General features: G+C 39.7%; 1 long non-coding RNA gene across 1 annotated transcript; it reads left to right on the top strand.

Annotated features, from left to right (window-relative positions):
• The first annotated feature begins 2,250 nt into the window (after window positions 1-2,250).
• Window positions 2,251-3,718, top strand: LOC113636617. Its single transcript, XR_007140888.1, has 3 exons — window positions 2,251-2,407; window positions 3,123-3,239; window positions 3,669-3,718. It is a non-coding gene; the product is annotated as an uncharacterized LOC113636617 (long non-coding RNA).
• The last annotated feature ends 14,284 nt before the right edge of the window (window positions 3,719-18,002 follow it).

The raw sequence follows: 18,002 nt of genomic DNA, 5'->3' as shown, positions 1-18,002 counted from the left end.
CTCCCTTCATCACGGCAGGCGAGCTCATGTTCAAATGTGGGGAAGGCGGAGCCATCCTCTTGCCAAACCGCCGTGGCCCACTCCAGCGCTTTCCCGGTGAGGAGTGTGCACACAAACGCTACGCGGCTGGCGGCGGTTGGATACAGGGATGGTTGTTGTGCCACAAAGAGTGAGCACTGCATTAAGAAACCTCCGCATTTTCCAGGATCTCCGTTAAACTTTTCCGGAAACGCGAACCGCGGGCTGGTGACGGCTGGAGTCGCGATTGTATCGGCCGGCGGGAGGGGTGCTGGTGACGGAGGGTTCAGAGCCGTGGCGGTAACGAGCTCTCCGGTGAGCGAGGTGAGTCGCGTCAGCTGTTGGTGGTGTCCGGCAAGCTGCTGGGCTTGAGCGGAGAGCTGGGTGGCAAGCTGAAAGACGGCTGCTGGATCGCTCGGTGGCAAAGTCTTCTGTAACGAAGCGGTGTTGTAAGGATCCATTTGCAGCGTTTATTTAAATAGGCAGAACAGACAAGCAGGGTCAAGCACGGCAAACACAATGTCAGAGAAAGGCAGATCGGAGTTGATTAACAGGCAGGAGGTCAGGGCAGGCAGCAGAGAATCAGAGAAACAGGTAACAGAAACAGGATCAGGATCAAAACAATCAGAACAGACAATCGGGAAACGCTCGGAATGACTGCAGAAGCAAGTCGAGACTTCGCAATGAGGTCAAGTTCATTTCCTTATTTAAGCGTGTCAGCTGATGGGGAACAGCTGGCGTTGTGATTAGGTTGAGCGGGGTGTAGTGGGAAGTGTAGTCCGTCAGCGCTTAGTATTCCGGAGACGATTCTCTCCGTTATGAGTGCGGAGGTGAGGCAGGTGTGCTGATCATGACACCATATAACCCCAATTTTATCATCTCTACACTGGCTGCCTGTTAACTATTACATCAGAATTGCAAATTTTATGAACAGCAGATATGTTAATCCCTCTCCATTGCTTCTCTCTTCTACCCATCCCGAGGCATCCAGAAATTATACCAGCCCTGATCGTCTTCCATGCGATGAAGATTTTGGACCACTGAGATGAGGCCGACCCAGCGAACCCTGAGACATCCGGAGATCTACCAGCTACACTTAGATTCTGCTATACTAAAAAGATGTGAACTCCATGTGATATTTTGCATCTATACAACATTTGTTAGATTGTATATTTATAATCACACCCCCAGTGTCACCCATATGAGGATGGGTTCCCTTTGAGCCTGGTTCCTCTCAAGGTTTTTTCCTTACCATCTAATGCCCCTTTTCCACCGAGGCAGTTTGAGTGCTGGTTCAGAGCCAGAGCCTAATTTAGAACCAGTTCTTTCTGTTTCGACAAAGCACCGGCTCCGAACCAGGAAAAGTGGTTCTTAAGTAGCACCAAAACGTTGCTGGTCTAGACTTAAGAACCGCTTGCGTTAGGTGCTGTGGGCGGGGCTACTGTTAGCGCCTTTGATAATGTACCTAAAGTTTACTAATGTTTAATACATTTTTAATTTACCGCAATATGATACATTATCAGCACACATGCTGGTAGCTACATGCTGAGGATAATTTTTTTCTGTGTTAATGATAAAATAATGTTAAGTACTTTCTCGATCACAACCTCAGTTCATACAAATTACACGGAGCTGCACTTACATGTTGGATTCGCCGCGTTTGGATGCCAATATAGGTTCGCAAAGCCATGAGCATTAACAGTAAAGCAACATCCTCCATTGTTGTTGTGTTCGTGTTTGTATTTGTTGCTGCTGCGCTAACGTTGCTGCGCTGGATAACGTGACCCATACAGTGACGTCAGACTCTGCTCTGTGACGGCTCTCTAGCCGTTGGAAAGGCAAACCGGTTCTTAGAAGGTTTGCAGTGGAACCAACTTTGAACCAGCACTAGCGCTAGCTCTGAACCAGTACCCGGTTATTTTTGGTGGAAAAGAGGCATAAGGGAGTTTTTCCTTGCCACTGCTGCCTGAGTCACCTCAGACTTGCTCATTGGGGATAAATACATACAGATTGTGAACTAAATCTATCTAATATTAATCTTGAATTTTGTATTCTATTAATCTTTATATTATTCTTATAATAACCTTCTGTTCTATGTTTATGTTCTGTAAAGCCGCTTTGAGACAATGTCAATTGTAAAGTGCTAAACAAATAAACTTGAATTGAACTGAAAATTGAATTGAATTATAATGTAGCTCATATAATATAATACTCACATTATGAGTCCACACACACACACACACACACACACACACACACACACACACACACACACACACACGTCAGCATAAACCAGACAAACCAGTTAGACCAGTGTCAGTAAGAGTGAAAATCAGCAGCTCCATTGTGTGACGAGTGAAAAGTAAAAGATTTGAGGAGTAAAAACACAGTGAGTATCTAAAGCTCTAATATATAAACACACTGAAGTGACACTAGATACAGAAGAGTTTTGTGGGTTTGTACTGAAGCTTTAATGTACACAGGTTGTTTTATAACTTGATAGCGTGACTATTTCCTGTAAGTGAACTCTGTGCTGATTCAGGGTTTAATTTAACACACCGATGTTGGAGTGAAGTAAACGTGTGTCCTGCTGTAATCTGGAGAAGGAAACATGACCTCCAACATGAGTGTGTCTGGGAAACAGGACTTAAAGAAAGACGAGAGGTGACTTACTTTTACATTCACCAGTAATAAATACACACCGTCTCATGGGAACACATCTGTATCTCTAAACACTCACTAGTTAACACAGGAACTCAACTTTAAGGTGTTTAATAGCAGTGAATATATCACTGATCTGATCTAAGAACAGTTTAGACAAATAATTCACTGAGAGAAGAGTAAAAAGGACTGTGTAATGTGGAGCATAAGAGCAGCAGAGCTTTGTGTCAGTGAACTCTACAGGCTTTAAGATCCAGCTGAGTCAGTTAGCTGTGATTGGGACTCCTGATATCAGTGTAATTCCTGACTTATGAAGCCTGTCTCCTGTTTGAATAAGTGTACAGACTGGATCTGAATTAAAAAGATGGAATTATTGGTGTTTAATGATGAACACATTGTTTAACAGTGCTGAGTATTAATTATTGCTGATATTTCGGTTCTAGAATGATGGAGGGAAAGAGATCAGCCTCACCAGACCCCAGCTGTGTGTCCATGAAGAGTGACCGGTCAATGGGACGTCCACTTAACTTCGGAGACGGAGACAGTTCTACTGATGTGAGGTCAGTATAGTGAGGTGTTTTACAGCAGTGTTCCACCTGATCAAACTCACTCGTCTCATCATGAAGCCCTTCATGAGCTTTATCAGGTGTTGAAGCAGTAAAACACTAAACTGTGCAGTGCTGCAGCTCTCGGACTGGCAGTGAGGAAAAGTGCTTTAAGAGTTCAGTTCAGTCTGCAGTCCCTGAGCTGGAGGGTCTGTGGTGCTACAGAAGAACATTTACACCTGGGACATTAATGACTATATAAAGATTTTATTCATTCATTCAAACATTTGTTTCTAAACATGTTGGTGTCAGTTAGGAAATCCTGAAATCAGTGTATTGTGTTAAGAGGATAGTGTTAAATATCTGTGTGTGTATTTATTAGTGTGTGATTTGTGCAGCTATGAATATAGTCCATATTACATGATGGGTTTTGTTTGTTCACAGACCACAAAAATCAAACATCAGCACAAATCAGCTGGACTCTATATTCAAGGTGTGTGTTTTGTGTTTAAATGTGTAGTGTGTGTGTTGTGTTTAAAAAGTGTAATGTGTGTGTTGTTTTTAAAGGGTGTAATGTGTGTGTGTTGTGTGTGTTGTGTTTAAAGTGTGTGTTGTGTGTGTTGTGTTAAAGTGTGTAATGTGTGTGTTGTGTTTAAAGTGTGTAATGTGTGTGTGTTGTGTTTAAAGTGTGTAATGTGTGTGTGTTGTGTTTAAAGTGTGTAATGTGTGTGTTGTGTTTAAAGTGTGTAATGTGTGTTGTGTTTAAAGTGTGTAATGTGTGTGTGTTGTGTTTAAAGTGTGTAATGTGTGTGTTGTGTTTAAAGTGTGTAATGTGTGTGGTGTGTGTTGTGTGTAATGTGTTTAAAGTGTGTAATGTGTGTGTTGTGTTTAAAGTGTGTAATGTGTGTGTTGTGTGTAATGTGTGTGTTGTGTGTGTTGTGTGTAATGTGTGTGTCGTGTGTAATGTGTGTGTTGTGTTTAAATTGTGTAATGTGTGTGTTGTGTGTAATGTGTGTGTTGTGTTTAAAGTGTGTAATGTGTGTGTTGTGTGTAATGTGTGTGTTGTGTGTGTTGTGTGTAATGTGTGTGTTGTGATCCCTTGTAATGTCTTGATGTGCAGCAGCATTATGGGTAATCAGTTGTATGAGTTTTAAATGTGATAATAAAAAGAGACTTTTCTTCTTGTGATAAAATAAAAGTCTCTCTCACTGTGTAACATGATAATATTTAGATCTGTTCCTGTGTGTTTCTAACCAGGAGCTGGAACACAAAGTCATCACTCTGATAAAGAATGAGCTGAAGAGCTTTAGGAAGCTCCTGAGTCCAGATTACCCAGCATGCACTGAGAGGGAGGTGGAGGATGAGGAGGATCTGCACAGTGTCAGAGACGGAGCGCTGAAGATCACACTGCACGTCCTGAAGAACATGAACCACACAGATCTCGCTAACACACTGCACAACAGTAAGAGCTCTGAGTCATGACTTTATTCCATCAGCTTCACTTTAGAGAGAGGAAATAGTTTTAGATATGAAGACTTTTAGTTTTACATTTAATTTTAATATCATGTTGCATCTGTTCATGGTCCAGCTTCAATAATATTTAGTCCATCAGTCAGGAATTAATAGCAGAGTTTGTACGATTTTGCATTATAACTATTTATTACTAAACTAGATATTACTTTGTTTATTAGAACTCGCCTCTGTGTATCAGACAAAGTTGAAGTCCAATCTGAGAGAGAAGTTTAAAAGAATTAATGAAGGAATCTCACAGCATGGAAGCTCAGCACTTCTGAATGAGATCTACACTGAGCTCTACATCACAGAGGGTTGGAGTGGAGATGTCAACAATGAACATGAGGTGAGACAAATTGAGGCAGCGTCCAGGAGACCAGCAACACAGGAGACACCCATCAAATGTAATGAGCTCTTTAAAGACAAGTCCATCAGAACTGTGCTGACTAAAGGAGTTGCTGGAATTGGAAAAACAGTCTCTGTGCAGACGTTCATCCTGGACTGGGCTGAAGGAGAAGTAAATCAGGACTTCACCTTCATGTTCCCACTTCCCTTTAGAGAGCTTAACCTGATGAAGCAGCAAAATCTCAGTCTGATGAAACTTCTTCATCACTTTTTCCCAGAAATAAGAGAACTAGAAACAATAGACTGTAACTCCTACAAAGTGGTGTTGATCTTTGATGGTCTGGATGAGTGTCGACTTCCTCTAAATTTCCAGAAGAATGAGAGAGTGTGTGATGTGACAGAGTCAGCCTCAGTGGATGTGCTGCTGACAAACCTCATCAAGGGGAATCTGCTTCCCTCTGCTCTCCTCTGGATAACCACAAGACCAGGAGCAGCCAATCAGATCCCTCCTGAGTGTGTAGACCAGGTAACAGAGGTACGAGGCTTCAGTGATCCTCAGAAAGAGAAGTACTTCAGGAAGAGGATCAGTGATCAGAACCTGGCCGATAAAATCATCACTCACCTGAAGTCTTCAAGAAGCCTCTACATCATGTGTCACATCCCAGTCTTCTGCTGGATCTCAGCCACTGTTCTAGAGAGAATGTTGGGTGAAGCAGAGGGTGGAAAGATCCCCAAGACTCTGACTCAAATGTACACACACTTCCTGTTCTTTCAGATCAAACACAAGGACCAAAAGTACCATCAGAAATGTGACCCTGATCCTCAGCAGACCAGAGAGAGTATCATGGCACTGGGAAAACTGGCTTTCCAGCAGCTGGAGAAAGGAAACCTGATCTTCTATGAGGAAGACCTGAGAGAGTGTGGCATTGATGTCAGAGATGTGTCAGTGTATTCAGGAGTGTGTACCCAGATCTTCAGAGAGGAGTTTGGGCTTCACCTGGGGAAGGTGTTCAGCTTCGTACATCTGAGTGTTCAGGAGTTTTTGGCTGCTTTATACACATTTCTCTCCTTTATTAGCAGAAATGTAACAGAACATCAAACCTCTGATCTGTCTGATCTCCTGAGGAAGTCAAATATGTCTGATCTCCTCAGGAGTGCAGTGGACAAGGCCTTACAGAGCGAGAATGGACACCTGGACCTGTTCCTCCGCTTCCTTCTGGGTCTCTCACTGGAGACCAATCAAACTCTTTTACGAGACTTAATGCCACAGACAGGAAGCAGATCTCACAGCAAACAGGAAACAGTGGAGTACATCAAGGAGAAGATCAGGGAGAATCCATCACCAGAGAAATCCATCAATCTGTTCCACTGTCTGAATGAATTGAATGATCATTCTCTAGTGCAGGAAGTACAAACTTACCTGAACAGAGAAGGTTTCGGTCGTCTCAGTGACACCAGACTCTCTCCTGCTCAGTGGTCAGCTCTGGTGTTTGTGTTACTGACCTCAGAACAGGAGCTGGATGTGTTTGATTTGAGTAAATATGATCCATCACATGAATGTCTTCTGAGGCTGCTGCCAGTGGTCAAAGCCTCCAGAGAAGCTGTGTGAGTATTTTTATTTATAACTGTATTACTGCATGGTTTATTATTTTAATGTAACACTGAACTGCACTGTTTGGATTAATGTGTGTTAATAGTTCTTCTAATCATCTTTACCTCTGATCTTAACCTCTGGTACTTTTACAGAAGATTGTGTCACTTTTTACACTAACATGTTATATCTGAACTGAGGGCTGGGCCACATGGACAAAATCTTATAACATCATATGAGGCATTTTTTAGCTTGAATCATGCTAAATGAATCATATGTGAATCATGTATAAATTAAGTGTTCTCTAAAATTTATGTAAAAATATCTCTACAAAATAACTGCATGCATTTAAGAACTAAAGACATTTCTGAACTAAACACCAGTGAAAGACTTTTTCTGTTCTGTTTATATTGAAAGTGACATTTAACAAAACTCTCACAGATGAGAAAAACATCAGACTGACAAAATGGGATCAATATGGATAGAAAATATAAAAAGTAAATATTAAAACACTCTAATGTCCTTCAAGTATGTCTTTATGTTGAAGTTCCTCATCTTTTGTTGTGTGTGACACAGTGTTGTGGGGAGATTCACTCTGTCATGGCTTTTTTACTCAATTGTTCTTTCTAATAAAAATAAAACATAAATGCTTTTTAAAACTTTAACCCAATACGAAGGAAATACAAAAGTCTCCTTCAGTCTGCACTACTGCTAAACTTTACCAAGGACTGAGCTCGTGGTCAATAAAACATCAACCATCATTTTGGACCTCGACACATTGGACAGACGAAGTGGGAAAATGTTCAGCTTTATCTTCTTATTATGTTAGAAACAAGCTAGGCAGCGAACTTAGATGTGTGATGAAGATTTTCTTTCTCTAACACATTACCATTCACATTCACATAACCCATTTTGATGGGGTTCTTTGTTCTTTGCTTATCAAGTGTACAAGCAGGTAAAAAGAGAGAGGATGAATAATGTGTCACAGGTGAGTGTAGTGTTGTGACCGCTGTTATTAAAAAGTCCTGTTTTGTTCTACTTGGAGCTCGACAAAGACACCAAACTGTTAATGATCACATTCTTGTTCTTGGGTCGTGATTGTTGTTAATCTGTTGTGGTTGAATTATAGACAGTTTTTTGTCTGGTTCACTGCATCAGAAGATGGTGGATGTGGTAAAAACAGACGGTGAAGACGGTTGCACGTGACGGTCGGTCAGGTTTATCACCGTTACTGTTGAAGAGACGTCAGGTTTCGTTCTTTGGAAACTTTCTGTGGATTTTCGAGACATTAAGCTGTGGACTGTGTTTGTATTTATAAGCAGCTGTAGTGAATCTATATTTTTGTTGTACAACATTAATAACAGACTGGTTTTGTTCTCTGTTCATCATTATGTACTGATAAAATATTACACATTGGTACACTACATTCTACCATGTCACTTATAGCCCCCTGAAGCCCACCTACACAAACCCTTTAGTGTAATACACAGTAGTGTTGTGTTAGATTTGTACCTACAAGGTGGGTTAGATTTCCTGCTATGTGTATAGTCAGTGTTTTAGATTGAACAAACGAATGTCTGTATGTTGATCCATCTAAAGCTAATACTTGTGTATATACAGTGTGACTCATTTAAAGGTAAGAAGTTTGACTTTGTTTATTTCTGATGCTGTGTGCAGTCGTGCTGATGTGACGTCACTCTGTAAACAGGGAAGGAGCTCAGATTTGAGAAGAAAACCCCACGTTCACTTCTCAGTTGTGGAGGCATGAAAGACATGATCCCATTTACTCTGTGGAGAAAGTTGGGTTCACTAAGTTGTGTTGAAATATTAACAGTGACATCTGTAGTAAACAGTACAATGTTCTTTCTAATATCCTTTATTTACATTGTTTATGATCGATGAGAGATTTTTACACATCTATATATTATATAAAAAATAAAATACAAATCATGATCAAGAATCGTATATAAGGTTAAATAATATAATCTTTCTCTTTAGTTTGGATGTGTTTGGACGTATGTGAACACTCCACCTGTACTCAGGTCCACACCAAACACCTGAACCTGTGTGTGTGTAAAATCAGAGGTCTGGAGGTGACAGATTTGTACCTGTACGAGCACAGAGAACAACACACACCAACTGTTTTAGTGTCTCTGTGAAATCCAACATATAACTGAGTGTAAAGTACGACTAGTATTGTCATGTTATTAACTGGTAGTGTACAGCTGTATAATTCTTTATGTTCTGTAATAAAATGCACTGTATCTGCAGTGTTGGGTGTAGAAACTTGAACACAGATCAGAGTGTAGTGTTTGTAGGCTGCTCGCTCTCACATGTGTGTGTTATGTACATGACCTAATGGTCTTATAATAAATTGTAGCTGAGAGATTGTGGAGTGCAGAAAGACGTCCCTGCTCCTGTAAATGTGCTGATGTGGTGTCCTGTCCTCTGATTTGTGTGTGTGACACAAACACACTGACATTTCTGTTACATCTTCAACTTTAGCTGGATTATGGCTGTGTTTGTGTGTTTGAGATCAGTGTTCTAATATTTCATCATTTCTCTTCCAGTCTGCATTGGTGTAATCTGACAGAGGAAAGCTGTAGAGTTCTGTCCTCAGTTCTCAGCTCAAACTCCTCCAGTCTGAGAGAACTGGACCTGAGTTACAATAAACTGCAGGATTCAGGATTGAAGCTGCTCTCTGATGGACTGAAGGATCCACACTGTACACTGGAGATACTGAGGTACACACATGCACACACACACACACACCACACACACACACACACACACACACACACACACACACACACACAGGAGATACTGAGGTACACACACACACCTCATGGAGCTGCTACCATTTTATAGACCTGTTTCTGTTGTTCAATGGGAGCAAAACTATTCCTGAAAATGTTTGTAACACAAAGTAAAAGTGTGTACAATGTACACAGATCTACACACTGAACACACTGTAATGAAGCAGTAAAGGACAGTGTGTAAATGTGTAAATGTTCTCCAGCAGAACTTTCCCCAGAGCTGCTGAACACACTGTATGAACATCTCTCTGCTAGAAATAAAGAGACGTGTTTGTTCAGAGTGATGTCTCTGTTATTATCTTCTTACAGAAAGTTAAATACATCTCAGTCTCATATGAGCTGAGACACATGGATCTGTCCAAGAGCAGTCCAACTTTATACACAGATGTTCATGTTAGATTTTTATCCTGATATTAGAACCTTGTGTTCAGGTCCACACTTTATTTCTCACTGATGGAAACACCTCAACTCACTATCAGACAAATAAATCAAACACTTCATCATTTCTCTTCCAGACTGCGTGACAGTAATCTGACAGAGGAAAGTTGTAGAGTTCTGTCCTCAGTTCTCAGCTCAAACTCCTCCAGTCTGAGAGAACTGGACCTAAGAGACAATGAACTGAAGGATTCAGGAGTGATGCTGCTCTCTGATGGGCTGAAGGATCCACACTGTACACTGGAGATACTGAGGTACACACACACACACACAGATACACACACACACACACACACACACACACACAAACACACACAGTGTTTAAGCTGCTTTGTAAATGTATTTAGTGAAGGTGACTGATGGATAAACACTGAGAGTGAGATCCACATCCTGGGAGCAGCGACAATAAAAGCAGTTTGACTGAAGCTTCTTCTTATTAAAATTCACCTTAATTTGTTGATGATAAATAAATATTTGAGATGATATTAAAATGATTGTGGATGTCACAGGTAACCAGTACAAATCCTGTACAATAGGAGTGATTTGTTTACTAACTGTAATGTATAAAGGGTTTTATGTGAAATACATAAAAGTGCGTTACGTTAATCTAATCTACTTGGAATGATTGTATGTAGAAAAAGTTTTTCTGTTTCTTCTTTACATTAAAATGTACAAATTCTTTCAGTGTTCCTCAAATGAGAACATGTGAGTTTAGAGATATTATTGATGTGAGGAACAAAGCTGAGGTCAGAGTCGAGTATTACACCCAGATTTTTAACCTGTATCCCAGCTCATTGTGTTCAGGTGGACACTTTATTTCTCACTGATGGTAACTCCTAATTTCACTATAAATCAAACACTTCATAATTTCTGTTCCAGTCTGTGTCGGTGTGATCTGACAGAGGAAAGCTGTAGAGTTCTGTCCTCAGTTCTCAGCTCAAACTCCTCCAGTCTGAGAGAACTGGACCTGAGTAACAATAAACTACTGCAGGATTCAGGAGTGAAGCTGCTCTCTGATGGGCTGAAGGATCCACACTGTACACTGGAGAAACTGAGGTACACACACACACACACACACACACACACACAAACACACACATACACACACATATACACACACACACACACACACACACACACACACACACACAAACACACACATACACACACACACACACACACACATACACACACACACACACACACACACACACACACACACACACACACACACACACACACACACACACACACACACAGACACACACACACAAACATAAATGTGCAAAAATAATAAAATTAAACTACAGCAACAAGGACCGAATGTGTACATTGTGAGTTCTGCATGAGGAATAAAAGACAAAATCCAGATTTAAGTTAATGTTATCATTTCATGGGTAGCAACAACGTTGTCAACAATGTCTTTCTTAACAAAGACCTGCTGCAGATATAAAACATGCAATGAACATTTCATTCTTCTTTAAATGGCTGTTTATGTGAGCAAAGTCATTTCTTTCTGAGGAAAGTCCACTGTATGCACAGAAATGACAAAGATTTTTTGAGTGAGAATATCGGAAATTTTTGGAGAGCCACCCTCCAAGTGGACATATGCCAGGGGTGCATTACAGCCAAATTAATAGTCCATAATAGATAATAGTCAATAATAGTCTCACACTTAATACTAAAATAATTATACTTAACATCTAATTTTAATTATTAATACTTAATACTTATTAATACTTAATACTAATTAATTAATCATACTTTAAACTTTGTACTTAATACTATTTGAATTTGAATAATAAGAAAACTTTCCAGACCTGGATGAGAATGAGCAAAACTCTTTATTGGTGCTGATCAGCCACTGCTTCCATTGAGCTCAAGGAGGAAAAACTTCTAAGTCGAAAGTATCAAAGAAAAACCCAAACAATGCATCCCCATGCCACCCAAAAAGTTCCCCCACAAAAAAGCAAGCAAGCAGGAGCAAGAGCGCCCCCTAAAGGAATCTCCTCAATATATACCCTGGCACCTCTAGATGCGTCTATACCTTCTTACGTCAATCCACCTGACCTGTCTGACTTTTCTCCTGACACTACAGAATTGCCCATGGGCCCCTCTGCCTCGTTTCCCCGAAAAACAAGTCTGCCTTTTACCGAAAATTAAGTCAGGCCTGGTGGTGTTGTTCCCGCTGACTTTCTGAACTTCTGCATTACTAAAAATATGCTGCGTTTACAAAACTATTGTCTAGGATGAGCCCCCAAGAACATCTTGTCCTATTCCCTGTCATGTATAACTCAGACGACACGCATGTCTCGAGGACCAATCTCACCAATCTCCCTAATCAATCACCAATCCTCCTGTTGCAATGGGTGAGTTTTCCCCTATCTGTTTTTTCCTATATATTTGTATATGATGATTTGATATGATTTCTCTGGATTATACGCCTATACATACATATATACACACATAGATATATATATATATATATATATATATATATATATATATATATATATACATATATATATATATATATACATATATATATGTATATATATATATATATATGTATATGTATATATATATATATATGTATATACATACATATATACATATATATACACATATATATATACATATATACGTATGTATAAGATGATTACCTGTATGATTACTATGATTACCTGATTGTACGCCTATACTATGTATATGTTGTGTATGATTTCCCTGACAATCACATATAAATCATTTGCTCTACACTGGATTAATCACATCTCTACATATAACAAACATATAAACGGATCAGATCAGTGATGATACTCAATCCCCAATCACCTACTATCACCTATGATATAGGAGTTCTGATTTAGTCTGATTAGGACATACGACGTTTTATGATCATATTTTAGGATACGATTCTCTTGATTACAGTAACATCAGGTTCCAAATCAACTGGATTATATATTAGCTACATTAGCGGTATTCGACTTACAATTAGATTTTGTATCTGGTTAGTAGAAGTACTGCATTATTACTTAAGCTAAGCTTTTGCATTTTGTAGTGTTGTTTTGCATATATGTGGAGATCTGTTTATGCTGACTCCTTAAATTTGCTAGACTTATGATTTCAGTCTGTCTTGTTTGTCCAGACTGGGCCTGCACGTGCATTTTATTTTAAGCCTCAGTTCCTCTGTTCTCTCCTAAAGGACAGGTTCCCTTTTTCTTGTTTTTCTCAAATTCTCAGAGTTCTGAGTACCGAGTTTTATAACTTCAATAAACCCAATAAACCACCTTATTTCTGTTAACACTTGTCTCAAGGCATCTAACACTATATATATGTACATATATTATATTATAATCATATAACTCATAAAGCTTAACACTATTACAATATCTGCCCTACCCCCATATGTCCTACAACATCAATTGTAATAGTTCATATAATAAGAGCACATATCAAGATTTTTTCCAACAAGAAAGAGCGTCTGTTTCACCCCTGATACAGTAACTACATGGTGAAGTGATGCTTGGTCTTCTCCCAGCCCATGTCCACAGTACAAGATAAAGGTATAATATGTTCCTACTCTGTCCTGCCACACTGAGTCACAGACAGTGACCCCTTTTGTACGTTTAACTCTTCCAAGGATGTGGAAAGATTTCTGAACATCAGAGCAGAGAATCAACCGCCAAGCTAACCATGGACCACTAACAATGCTTTGTATGTGGAGCTGCAGCCTTTTACAAAACTTGGTCCATACTGAACTTTAGACCAGCCAGCTCTCATACATAATAGTGCAGTGAATTAACTTTTCTTTTGTCTTTTATTCATAACATTTGTTAGTTCAGGCTGCTATAGGTTAATGCCTAGCTTTGGCCTGCTACGATAAGAATGCTTAATACACTCATCTATAACTGTTTAATAAAGGTCTGGACTGGTTCTAGCACACTGGGCTGACTGGGCTTTACTGGACCTGCTAGCTGGGGTCACTATAGAGTGGAGAACTGATCAGCTCCTTATAAACACTACAGTAAACTGACTTTTTATTGAAATTTTTTAATGCTCAGCTCCATGTACATTATGATTTGTGTCACTCAGTTCAGTACTCATAACATTAGTAAGCAGCTCTCAGCTAAACCATGAATGCTGTTGTTGAGAAGTGATGATCTTTTCTCCTCCACAACTCTTTCACAGTTTGTCATGTCCTCTTGATCCTGATAGCTCAGATAACAACGGGTTTTTTCTTCTGCCTCCTTAAACAGATTGTCCATGTAAGACATCAGATAGAGGTTGAACTCCTCCTTGCTGAAAAAAAAATTCATGATTGATAAAGTTTATGACTGAATTTGAGGAATTTATTAGCTTTATGAAGCCATTAATTACATCCCATAATACAGGGGTATTCAATTAAAATTCAAAGAGGTCCAGTTACTAAAATCTACTCCCAGCAGAGGTCCGAATCTCATATTGTCACATAAAATAGTGCACCTCATGTTAATAAACTCAATAACACACATTTCTATATAATTTAGTGTTAAATTCCAAGTGTTTTCAGGCTGAACTTGTCTGGCACTTGGATGTAAAACAATCCTGTAGTTGTCTTTACTACATGTCAAGTAACAGACAACAGCCACTGAATTTCTTCTGAATAAAATAAATAAAGTACAAACACAGCTTTGTGCAGCCTGAACTTAGGGCCTAGATTTCATGTCAAACATTCAGAATCTTCTGAATAAAATAAAAGTGCTTTTAATCTTTAAGAACAAAATGAAACAGAAGACTTTTGAGCTGCCGCTTTTTTAAACATTAACTACATTAATAACACAGGAACTTTAGGCTAAAGGACATTTCAGGTAAAATAGAACAGGGCAGAATTTACTGAATAAAAGAATAGTGCAGTGCTTTGAGCAGCTCACTTTTTCCTGTCTCCTTTCTCCCTTTCCATTTTCTGTTCCTACTGAGAGACATGGACATGTAACTGTTCTGTCAGCAAGTTGAATCTTGGCTTAAATGGGGTTAGTGCAAGTTACTGATAAGGATAGAGGCTAGTTCAGGCAAAGTGCTACCAGGATGGTGTGCCCATTAAAACACAGAAGCTCCAAATAATCCAGTTCCTTAACATTTTATTATCAGGCAATCATGAGGCCAGAGTTGTATGGTATCTTGTATGAATTTTAAACACATCACAAAAATTGCAAATATGAAGCAAACAATAATACTAAGCATTACATAACTTAAATATATTTAAATAAATACAGAAGTTAATATAATATAAACTTACAAGTTCAAGCACTCAACTGTGAATCTCCCCATGAGCTGTTGGATGCCACACTGAACAAAGAGCCACTAATTAACACTTTAACACAGCTGTGGAGACAAAGCTCCTCCCACCTACTACAAAGAATTCAACAGCCACCTTTTCACAGCATGAGACACAAAGGTTTAGAACTGGTTGCAGGCAGAATGAACATGTACTGGTCAGTCCATTCATCTTTAAATGTCCATTCATCTTTACATGTCCATTCATCTTTAAATGTCCATTCATCTTTAAATGTCCATTCATCTTTAAATGTCCATTCATCTTTAAAAGTCCGGTTTTCACCATCTACTTTTCTCATGTTTGAGCAAGCCATTTTCTCTCATCTCCTCTCTCTCTCTCTTACACTTGTTATTCTCTGTTGCTGAAAGGTAAACAATCCATCTCTTCTTCTTCTTGGTTTTTAATAGCGGCTGGCAACCAGAGTAATTAGGTGCATTACTGCCACCTTCTGCTCTGGAGTATGGAACAGAAACAATCTGTTTTTGACTTGGCTTTTGATGATGCTCCTGTCGTAATAACTAGATTAACTGCGCATGAAAGGAAAGATTTATCTTTTTATTAATATCAAAGAGCTTATATAATATTATAATATTAGATTATAATAAGGAAATGCTTAATATGATAATATTAGAATTTTAATGGGTCTGGGCAGACCCGTCACTCGGTCCGGATCCGGACTGCGTTCCACCATTTGGTGATGCCCGGTATAATAACATTCAGTCCTCCACGAAGTTGCTGTTAATCTGTGTAAAGATAAATCTGTTAAACTACAAAACCTTGAGGAAATAAAATTAGACAGTCATGTAGAACTCCTTACATAAATCTACACGTGTATTTTTCAGAATCAGCTTTATTGCCAGACATGTTTTCACATGCAAGGAATTTGTTTTAGTGACATAATCTCCACAGTGTAACAGAATGACATATATAGTATAGATTAAATTGTATGTACACACATACAGATGTGAAATGTGCAGTTTAAATAAACATATGAAATATACATATGCAAATAAGTATACATTATATACAATTTGTATGTACACATGTGCAATTGTGAAATGTGCAGTTGAAGTAAACATAAACAGTACAGACAATATGTATGCATGTATGTACAGTGTGCAAGTATGAAATGTGCAATTTGAGGTATACATAGTGCAAATATTAGGAGTTGTGTGTTCCATGGTGTTAATTGTTCATCAGGTCTATTGCTTGAGGGAAGAAACTGTTCCTATGTCTGGTCGTTCTGGAGCTCAGGGCTCTGTAGCGTCGACCAGATGGCAACAGTTCAAAGAGTGAGTGTGCTGCATGTGAGGGGTCCAGGGTGATTTTCTTTGCTCTTTTGCACACTCTGGAAGACTACAGGTCTTGGAGAGTGGGGAGAGTTGTGCCAATGATTCGCTCAGCAGTCCGGACTACCCTCTGTAGTCTTCTGAGGTCGAATTTGGTGGCTGAGCTGAACCAAACAGACACTGAGGTGGGGAGGTTGGATTCGATGATGGCAGTGTAGAACTATGATGGTGATGAAAGCAGAGCTGAAGTCCACAAACAGGATCCTCACATAAGTCCCTGGTCTGTCCAGATACTGCAGAACATAATGCAGTCCCATATTGACTGCATCATTCACAGACCTGTTTGCTCTGTAGGCAAACTGCAGGGGGTCCAGTAAGGGTCCAGTGATGTCCTTCAGATAAGCCAAAACCAGTCTTTCAAATGATTTCATGGCCACAGATGTTAGAGCCACAAATCTGTAGTCATTAAGTCCGGTGATTTTGGGTTTCTTTGGAATGGGGATGATGGTGGAGCTTTTGAAGCATGAGGGTACTTCACACAGCTCCAGTGACGTGTTGAATATCCGTGTGAAGATGGGGGACAGCTGATCAGCACAGGTTTTCAGACAGGCAGGTGAAACGCTGTCTGGGCCTGGAGCCTTTCTTCTCTTGGTCTTCCTGAAGACCTGACACACATCATCTTCACTGAACTGGATTGAAGGTGTGACTGATTCGGGGGTTACAGAAGGTGAGAATTGGGCTTTTTCAAACCTGTCTACCAGTTGTTGATTCACCACAGTGCTGGGGGATGGTGTTGTGTAGTTGGTGATGGCTTTTAAACCTTTCCACACTGAAGCTGAGTCATTGGAGGAAAATTGAATCTGTAATTTTTCGGAAAAATTCCTCTTTGCCACTCTGATCTCCTTTTCCAGTGTGTATTTGGCCTGTTTGTACAAGACTCTATCCCCAGTTCTGTGAGCATCCACTTTGGCCTGGAGGAGCTGGCTGAGTTTCGCAGTGAACCATGGCTTGTTATTGTTCTAGGTTAAGTGAGTTCTGGTAGGAATACACAAATCCTCACAAAAACTGATGTATGATGTTACAGTCTCTGTGAGCTCGTCCAGGTCGGAGGCAGCAGCTTCAAAAACAGTCCAATCCGTGAGAGCGAAACAGGCTTGTAGATCCTGCTCTGATTCCTTAGTCCATCTTCTTACAGTCCTTGATACAGGTTTAGCTGTTTTTAACTTCTGCCTGTAGGTCAGTATCAGATGAACTAAGCAGTGATCAGAGAGTCCTAGAGCTGCCCGTGGGACAGAGTGCTATGCATCCTTTATTACAGTGTAACAGTGATCCAGTGTGTTACTGTCTCTGGTGGGACATGTAACATGCTGTCTGTATTTAGGCAATTCACCTGAGAGAATCGCTTTATTAAAGTCCCCAAGAATTATTAATACAGAGTCCAGGTGTTGTTGCTCACTCTCTGTGATCAGATCA

This window comes from Tachysurus fulvidraco, chromosome 1 (genome assembly GCF_022655615.1).
Source record: "Tachysurus fulvidraco isolate hzauxx_2018 chromosome 1, HZAU_PFXX_2.0, whole genome shotgun sequence".
NCBI lineage: Eukaryota > Metazoa > Chordata > Actinopteri > Siluriformes > Bagridae > Tachysurus > Tachysurus fulvidraco.
The sequence above is the reverse complement of the archived record's forward strand: the minus strand, read 5'-3'. Positions and strand labels throughout refer to the sequence as shown.